Here is a 10,182-nt window from a genome sequence, read left to right on the forward strand (position 1 = left end):
TCTCAAATTATGTTTTCCTTAATTTTAATTGATTTTGCTTATTTACGGTTTAAATATGTGGATTTGGGGTATTTTTTTTATTAGATTTGAATTTTTTAGGTTGTTAGTAGTTATTCAATTTTTGTATCGGTTCTCAATTTTTATACTCGGGTTTTCATGAGTGGATGAAATTTGTGCCTGAGAGGGATTTTTCTTCCATTTTATTTATATGTTTTTGTTACTATGCTGGTGTTTTTTGTTAGGTTGGTTGTAGTTATATTGTAATGGTTTTATCTGTGGTGCAGGGTTAATGACTGAAGAGTTGAGAATTTTTTTGGAGTTTTACCTAAAGTTTAATTGCCGAGCCAAAGATTAATTGGGTCAGATATCTTTGAAGAAACTAAGATTTCCTGCCAAAGCAATAAACTTATTTTTGAACCTCTCTGCGGAGCCACTTATGAATTTGATGTCATGTTTCCAGTTAATCTAGTGACACTAGGTATCTAAAATGTCCCGGTTAATCTATTTGCACTGCATTTTACTTGCTTTTTCTAAAGTTAATTTATGATATTGCATTTTTTTTTTAATTATTATTTGAGATTTGAGATTGTTATCTGTTGTTGATCCAGGATGGTTCGCCTTATTTAAAAAATCCAATTTTAAGCCTGTTAGACTTACAATATCCTTCGCACTTGCATCTGGAAAAGAAGCACAATGCAAACTCAGAAAGTAAAGTTTCGATTTTAAAACTCTTCCATGATGTTCCCATTTTGTACACATTGTTTGATCTCTTTTAACACTCTCATTGCAGGCAAATATGAAGTTGCTCAAGCACTAATACCGCCATTGTTCGACATTTGTTAAGGTAATGGTCTGAGAAGAGATAGTTTATTAATACATGAGGAACCGCAAATGGTTTCGTCTCGTATAAGATTTTCTATATTATCTCTGAACAGTCCATTCTTGTCATGTCGAAATTAGTTTATGAACTAATGCACAAGCTTATTTTGCTGCAGGTATGCGATTCTGAGTTGCACGGCTCAGTTCGTCATCAGATAGTTTATCATTTTGTTAGTTTGTACTTATCTTTTAAGAAAACTTAGAACTTGTATTGATGCTCATTTTGTTAGTTCGTACTTATCTTTAAGAAAATTTAGAACTTGTATTGGTGCTGATTCAGGTTTTGTTTACTATTTTTTGTTATTCTGAATCCACGCTATGATCAGTGTGTTGTTCGTAAAATGAATTCTTAGCTTAATTGAATAGGAATGATTTACTTAAGAATTCAGGTTGTATTTGAATGCAAATTGAACTTTAGTTTCTTGTTCATTGCAATTTTGATTGATTCAGCTAGGTCAGTTTTGGAATCTAGCTGAATAGCTAAATCCTTTGTTGATTAAGGATGAATTCAATGTTCCAAGAGTGAAGCTTTATTAATAATACAAATCTATTGAGAGTTTTTATCATTATCGTTTGTCTTTACCATATCTAGGGTTTATGAATGATTCTTAGATTGATTTGGGATGCATACTAGATTAGTCTATTGATTGTTATATTGCTAGTAGAAGTTATGAGATAAGTAATCATCGGTTAACTCTCTACACAAGTAGAAATCGCGAGACCTTACAGAGGAATTTTGTGGAGGAATCACGTGTGAAGACAACACCAGCAAGTAAACCTTGATCTAAGAGTTTAACTACTGGGATCAACCTAAATTCACAAAACTTAAGGCGTTCGATTGGATTACACCTTGAGTGATCTACTACTTGGTGGTTCGTCGGATAGATTCTGGTAGGCGAGAACTTCCGAATCCAGTGATTGAAGAAGTTTTGGGGATTAAACTGATTTAGCTGTTATTGTACGTTTGTTGATGAATGGTTCTTATGAACAGTAGATAAGTATTATAATCATGTTGATGAATGGTTCTTATGGACAGTAGATAAGTATTATAATCCTGTTAACGGCGAAGGATTCCTTGATCATCCCTTTTCTTTATTATTATCTTCCATTAATCTAACCCCCCCCTTGCTATTTATTTTATCTTGTTATTTCAAATAACCTATCAATTACACAGCTCTCTGTGGGAACGATCTCTTACTACCGCTATATTACCAGTTAATTAGTGGGAAATATATTTACTAATTTGTTGTGCCTACAACAGCCCATACAAATTTTGGCGCCGTTGCCGGGGAGTAGTTGCTAATTGATTTGTTATTTGTTTAGTTTTTTTTTTTTTTTAGATTTTTGTTTCGATTTTATTTTTCTTGTGAGTCGTCATGTTTCCTTAAGGAAATAACATGTACGAAGCACAAGATTACACATACAACAGTGGTAATTAATATGGTTTTCAATCTCATTCATATGACAACTACCAACCATCCTATGGGTATAATCAAAACCAAACTTTTGGCTATGATCAATTTCCCACGGAACATGTCAACAACCTTATGACGGGCATGTAAGTGAACAATCACGAGGATGGAAGGATATTTATCCTTCTGATCAATTGTTTTCTAGTAATGTGCAGATGAAAGGGAATTTGGAACTAAAAAGTTATGATACTGAATCAAAACCTATTCCTCTTTATCGTGTTTTTCCTTCACTCTTTCCAAAAGAAAAGATAAGGGTGGAAAGCGTGTTAACATCAGAAAATCATATGCGCGATACAACCAACTGGAAAAAGCCGGTGCATCACAAGAGACTCTTTATGAAATTAAGAAGTCCATAGACATGGAATTCGAACGTCGTTGGGATGTTGGCGATTTTGAGGTTGACAATGATTCCGATGAAGATGAACAACCTCTTGAAAGTCCTTGCAACAATGATACGATTATTCAAACTCCGGATCACGATAAAGATCCTTCGCCTATTCAAATGGAAGAGATTGGGTATGACATATCTATTGTTATAAACGGCGTAACATACTCAAACGAAGAAATTAGGAGTTGCATCAATGAACTAGACGTTTTAGGATAGGATTCCAATTCGGATGATGAGAGTGTTGATGAAGAGATTGAGATTGAGAATGAAACCAAATTAATTAAAGTCGTGGAAGACCCAATTGAGCTTTCCAAGGATTATAATGATGCTGAGATTCCGATCAATGCAGAAACTGACGAAGAATGGATAAATAGTTTGATAGAGGACCACGATACAAACGAGGTAAATAATTCATTAAAATTCTTTAAGAATGATGAGGATCCCGTAATACAAGAGATTGTGGAAGGTTTGTCTAATCCTTTGCATATTTTTAAATCTTTTGATTCATATCACTTAGGATTGGAGTTGTGTGCTTCCAAAGTTTTAACGGATTATTTTGCTTCTAAGTATCCACCACTTGATGTGTTTGATTCTAAGATTGTGCAGGTTCACCAAGCTGAAGAACCTTTTGAAGTTCCCGAATTCTATGTTCTCTATCCACTTCCGAGTGTAGAAAGGACTAAGTGTGGGGGAAACTTCAATAAAGTGATAGCTTCAATATTTATCTTTTGTGCCAACGTTTTTGTGAAGTTGTTATTTGAATTGCAGATTGTTATCTGGAAGGATTACCAAATTTTCAGATTATTGGTGTACGGACGATAACAATAACGTCGGGCTGACGACGTTAAACCAAGCGCTGCGAGGGAGGCAACCCATCGGTTTTGTATTTGTATCCTTTTTGTATTTTGTTATCTTAGTTTTTCATGTCATGTTTGTTTTTTCCTCAGGTTTACCTCTATATCTATATAAATATCACTGTATAATGTCTCTTAAAATCATGTTTGTTTGACCACTATCTAACAAATCTATATTGTGTAGCCGATTTTATATATTTCTCATTTTACCTTTATAAAATTCAAAAAATTCATGAAGATCCATTACAACCAAAGATGTTCAAAAATTCCAAGAAAAAAATGTATTAAAAAATACAATCAAAGATGTTCACTTTTTCTGAAACGGGGGGAAAGTATCAGTTTTTTCTGAAACGGGCAAAAGTATCACTTTTTCTGAAACATGGCAAAATATCACTTTTTCTGAAACGGGGCCAAAATATCACTTTTTTTGAAACATAGCAAAAATATCACTTTTTCTAAAACGTGCGAAAGTATCACTTTTTCTGAAACGGGGCAAAAAACACTTTTTCTGAAACGGAGCGAAGGTATCACTTTTTCTGAAACGGGGCAAAAGTATCAGTTTTTCTGAAACGACGCGAAAGTATCACTTTTTCTGAAACATACGAAAGTATCACTTTTTCTGAAACGGGGCAAAAAATTCACTTTTTTCTGAAACGGGGCAAAAATATCACTTTTTCTGAAACGAAGCAAAAATATCACTTTTTCTGAAACGGGGGTAAAGTGTCACTTTTTCTCAAACGGAGCAAAATATCACTTTTTCTGAAACAGGAAAAAATTTAGATTTTGAATTAAGAAATTATTTTTGGACATTATAAATTTGTTCGAGGGTATATTAGTCATTTGAAGGTTTAACAGAGGTAGAGGTTCAAAGATAGCACCCAATTGGTGCTATTTGATTTCCTCTATATAGCCTCTATCTATGTAGAGATAGTGGAAAAAGCAAACAACAATATAAATGGGACCCACCACTATATATAGGCAAATAGAGGTTAGCCTCTAGATAGAGGAAAAAACAAACATGTTGTTAGACTTTACAAAGTTCTATATATATAATGAAAGTTTTGACGAAACTATTTTCGTCAGAAAATTTTTGACTGCGCACTTGTTATGGAAATAGCTCTCGAGACTTCATACGGAGTTCGATTTGAGTGGTTGACCCCAACTTTTAAAGAGGACAAACTCATATTTCTTTTACAAAAAGAAAATCTGAATTTGGAGTTTGTTAAGTTGGAGCGATAGGCCTGGAAATTTGAGTTTCGGTATTTTTCCAGAACTTTTTCAGATTGCATGTTAGTCAGTCCGGATGCCATAAAAGTCAGTCCGTTTACCGAAACACTGTGATATTTTGACAACTTATAGAAAAGACGTAGTCGAATAACTTTTATTTAAGATGTTTTTCCTAATTCCCTACCCATTAGTACAGTTTTTGAGTTTTTCAGGGCTGTTATGTGAGAAATCAGAATTTTCAGTTTTGAACATTGAGGACAATGTTAAGTTCAAGTGTGGGGGAGTAGTTAAGCATGTTTGGCTTTCTTATAAAATAAATAAATCATACTCTTTGATTTCTTGCATTCTTGAGACTTCATATCATTGGAGTTAATTTTGAGCTATTTAGGATGACACTCTACACCTTTTTAAGGTTGAAACAGTTCTTACGGCTATACATTGAGTTCCACTTTATCGTTCCACAAATACTTAGATATATACGTTCATAATTGAATGTGAAACTAAGCTATGGTAGTCATTTGAAATATTCATCCTCGTATTTAATCATTACTGAATCACTTTCTTTTTATTTTTGCAGTTATATGTTTCTCTAAAGTGATTTGGTGGGATCCTAATACTTCCATGGATGTTGTAGCAAGGTAATCATTGGTTGAGTTATTTAAAAGCCCCATAAGACAATTGTCTTACACTCATAAAAGAGTGAGCCGAAAAAAAAGTAAAAAAGTAAAAAAGACAAAGAAAAATATATATATAAGGCTCCTCTTCATTTATCGACACTAATAAATGATAGGTCCGGAATTTCGGACTAATCATAGTCGATAAAAACAAAAACCATATCATCATTATAGCAAGTCAAAAAGACTATTGATGAGGTTCTTGACACTTGGATAGTAGTATGTGTAGGGCTGCACAAGAACCGGTTGAGAGGACCTGGACCGGAGTGGAACCGGAATTACCGGACCGGCACCGGACCGGAACCGGTCTAGCCGGTACAGACACCGGTACTGGAAGTTGAGAACCGGTCTAGACCGGTACAGACACCCGTTCTTGGGGAGGACCGGACTTGAACCGGACCATATGTACAGGTGATTATTATCCGTTAAGATCAAGCTAGGTTTTTAATCGTAGTCGTCCATACTAGGTATAGACTACCGACTATCGAGAGAAGAATCAGTTCACTCTCATTTTTCTTCTTCTTTTTTTCTCTCTGAAAAAGCAGCGGCAACCCTCTTCTCTTCTGTGTTCTTCAGGGTATCATCGATTCACCATCTCTATCAGGTAATTCAACAGTAGACGATAAGAATCAGTTCGATTTGTTCTTCTTTTTCTTCACCATCTCTGGTTTGTTCTTCTTCTTCACCATCATTTGGATTTAGGGTTTGTTAGTTTGAGTTAGGGTTTGATTGTAGATTGATTTAGGGTTTTTTCGATTTGGTGGAGAAATTGAATATGAAGATTTGATTTGGTGTTTTACAAGACTTGGAACCTTGGGTTGGAGTCGGATTTGGAGATTAAAGAGGATAAACCTTCTTCTTCACTTCTTTTGTTTTTTTAAGAAACTAATTGCATGTGTGATTTAAGATTTTACGAATTGGGTTTTCTGTTGAAATCAAACAACAAGATTTCCTAATTAAATCTTTGTAATGAAATAATAGATGAGTTTTGTAATTAAAGTATGAGAATAGGTTTGGCTACAACTCAATTTGGTTTTGGGCGATTTGTGGGGTTTTATGATCTGAGAATGAATATATCTGATGCTTAGATTGAAATCGATTGATGGTGAATGGGTTCTGCTTGAAGTTCTGATGCTGGTGGTGTAGATGGATTATGATGTAAATTCTTATTCTATTGTATGAATTGTTACATATTAACAATGGTAGTGCATTGCTAGGTGTTGTATTGTATGAGTTGAGATGATATTTACAATGAATATTGAATAAACAGAGCTAGATGCATGCTAGGTTGGGTACATGATGTAATTGTGGTACAGTTGAGATTTTCTCATCCTACAGTGATGATGATTTTGCAGGTAAAAACCCGGTACCGGAGGACCGGTACAACACCTGGTACAGGTACAGGTACTGGTCCTCAAAAGGAGGTACCGGTCAACACCAGGTACAGACACCGGTTCCATAAGAAAACCGGGCCGTACCGGAGTATGTGCAGCCCTAAGTATGTGTGAAACGTTGTCCATGTCTCCATCTCCTAAGAAAGCATGGAACGCAGGATCCAAGGCAACTATCACATACTTGCTGAAAAGGAACATGCGCTTAGAGTATCTAATCATGTGGTCGATTTAAATGGGTGCTTCTCTCAAATATTGTGCTATAAATAAGAATCCTTTAACGACATTCCCACAAGTATTGCGGGTAACATCTTTCGCTTTAGTTAACATTTGCACACTTCATTTTTATATTTCCATTTTCTTATCTATCCATGTGATTTCAGTATGCGAGTGTTGTGACAAACGTTGCAACAAGTACGATGACTATCTTAGTCGAGTTTTGTAATCAGGTTGAATGACATACGTAAGTAATTGCTTATATGTGATGATTGGAATGTATGTGGGATGTTTGCAGCTAAAAAACATATGCAAGCTACTTATTTGGCTTTTTTATTTGTGTTTATCCTTAGTGGTTCTTCTAAGGAGAGAAATTGGAGTAGGTTTCATGGGTATACCTCTTGTAAGCCCTTACGAGACTATAACTCGTCCACTAGTGACACCTAAGGGTTTAAAGGCCTGTTATTCATGCTAAGAGTAACCGTATCATCACGAAATGGAGTTGTTGTATTTAGGATTAGTTTTATTTATTTTGCTCGAGGACTAGAAAAAGCTAAGTGTGGGAGAATTTGATAAGTGCATAATTCATATGATTTTAGTGTCCAATCCATACTTTGTTTAGCTATTATTCTTGCATATTTTCGTATTACTACTTTGGTTTTCTCTTATTTGTCTCAAATAGGTGATCATACAAAAAGGAGCAACAAAGTGCTGACAAGATCTAATAAGAGAAGTATTCCTAGTATCCAAGTGCCCAAGTCCAAGAGAAGTGGAAGAAGTGCGATGAAAAGGAGCAAAACGCTCAAAATCAAGAGACGGGCCAAAGACGGATCTTAACTCATTAAAATTAAGGATTTCTCATCATAATATTGAAGATAATTTAAAGATAAAAAGAACGCAAAAAGAATTAGGTCATTCCGAGTTCGGATGAAGAAGTTGTGGCCAAAACAAGCTTTTATTGAAAACCGAAGACAGTAAAGTTCGCGGACGTGTTTTCACACTTTAATTCCGAAAATATCTGCTGGAATTTGAAGTTTCAGCAAACTTAGGTAGTGGAAAACGTTTATGTACACCTTGGAAAGCCTAAGGGCAGGTTTGTTTCGTTATGTCGTATTTTCGGTCGGGTTCTTGAACCGAACTAAATACTTGGAGACCAAGCAATGTAAAACTATAAAAAGGTATTAGGTTATGTAAAAAGAGATCATCGACTCATATCACAAGTTATACATCAAAACCTAGGGTTTACCCCTTTAGGGGGAAACCACCATTCTTCATCTTCTTTGTAATATGAGTAGCTAAATCCTTTGTTGATTAAGGATGAATTCAATGTTCCAAGAGTGAAGCTTTATTAATAATACAAATATATCGAGAGTTTTTATCATCATCATTTGTATTTACCATATATAGGGTTTATGAATGATTCTTAGATTTATTTGGGATGCATACTAGATTATTCTATTGATTGTTCTATTGCTAGTAGAAGTTATGAGATAAGTAATCGTCGATTAACTCTCTACACAAGTAGAAATCGCGAGACCTTACAGAGGGATTCTGTGGAGGAATCGTGTGTGAAGACAACACCAACAAGTAAACCTTGATCTAAGAGTTTAACTACTGGGATCAACCTAAATTCACAAATCTTAAGGCGTTCGATTGGATTACACCTTGAGTGATCTACTACTTGGTGGTTCGTCGGATGGATTCTGGTAGGAGAGAACTTCGGTATCCAATGATTGAAGAAGTTATGGGGATAACACTGATCTAGCTGTTATTCTATGGTTGGTGATGAATGGTTCTTATGAACAGTAGATAAGTATTCTAATCCTTTTAACGCTTGGTAACGACGAAGGATTCCTTGATCATCCCTTTTCTTTATTATTATCTTTCCATTAATCTAAAACCCCCCCTTTGCTATTTATTTTATCTTGCTATTTCAAATAACCTATCAATTACACAGATCTCTGTGGGAACGATCTCTTACTACTGCTATATTACTAGTTAATTAGTGGGAAATATATTTATCAATTTGTTGTGCCTACGAAAGCCCATACACGATACAAGATATTTTGTTTCTTCGTGATGATTTTGCTTTGACATTCGTCTCTTCTCATGTTAACTTTGTTATTAGTAGTTTTCTCATTTGCCTCTTGTTTTCCTCATATGTTGTATATATTTTTGGGCTATGAATTATCATGGGTATGGTTTTGTTATCTTCTAATCGTATTAGATTTTGGTATTACCAGCCCATTGAGTAGGACTTACTGTACCCTAATTAAGGACTTATTGCGCCCCATCCTGTCTTTAAGGGTTTTAGTTCGATGAAGTCTCAGGCCTCGTTATTCTTGAGAATAACAATCCATCAACCTCGCCTTAGCATTCATATTGAGGTCTTACTTCGCGACAATACGACAGGCATAGTCATTTCCATGAATAATAGCCCCATGATATTGTCGTCTTTTTTGGCCATGCAACTCCCTAATATGGAGGGCGTCGTCCCTTTATGTTCCCCCTGATTGCCCCTTCAAGGAGGTTAACCCTAACATGCATGTTGGTCTCCACCCATCCGGTTATTACGACAGTCAGTTGTTTTCGTGACTTCTTATCCCTTTCGCCGATATGGCTATTGGTTACGAGGTCACACCCTAAGTGAGGTTTCTTTGGAACCGAGTGCATCGTAGCCAGGACTTGCCATACAGTCATGGCTGGTAACGCTCCATACGTCCCATGCACCCGTATCTCAATCTAATACGTCGGCGCCCTGGTCATATTTCTGCACTCCTTATTGAAGGCCATCATAAAAGGGACCCTCGGCGGATGGGTCTTATCATTTCCCCTAGCTTATATCTGTGAGAGTTATTCACGACGTGCGTTGGGACTTATTATTGCCTCTTGCACTTTCATGCGAACTAGGGTGCAAGCCGTGGATTCCCATCCTTCCTAGGCAAAGGTTTTAAGTTTCCCTAGAAACTTTTTTACTTTGTGGGTCTTATCAGCCTGCTAATGTGAGGTCTTACTCGCATGTTTTATGGTTTCATTTTATTCATATTTGATTTGCAAAAATATAAAAATCCATGTTCTTAA

General features: G+C 35.6%; 1 long non-coding RNA gene across 1 annotated transcript; it reads left to right on the forward strand.

The window, feature by feature from the left end:
- The first annotated feature begins 360 nt into the window (after positions 1 to 360).
- Positions 361 to 858, forward strand: LOC113321669. Its single transcript, XR_003346828.1, has 3 exons — positions 361 to 478; positions 609 to 708; positions 791 to 858. It is a non-coding gene; the product is annotated as an uncharacterized LOC113321669 (long non-coding RNA).
- Positions 859 to 10,182: the final 9,324 nt, after the last annotated feature.

The sequence above is a fragment of the Papaver somniferum genome, chromosome 11 (assembly GCF_003573695.1).
Source record: "Papaver somniferum cultivar HN1 chromosome 11, ASM357369v1, whole genome shotgun sequence".
Lineage (NCBI taxonomy): Eukaryota > Viridiplantae > Streptophyta > Magnoliopsida > Ranunculales > Papaveraceae > Papaver > Papaver somniferum.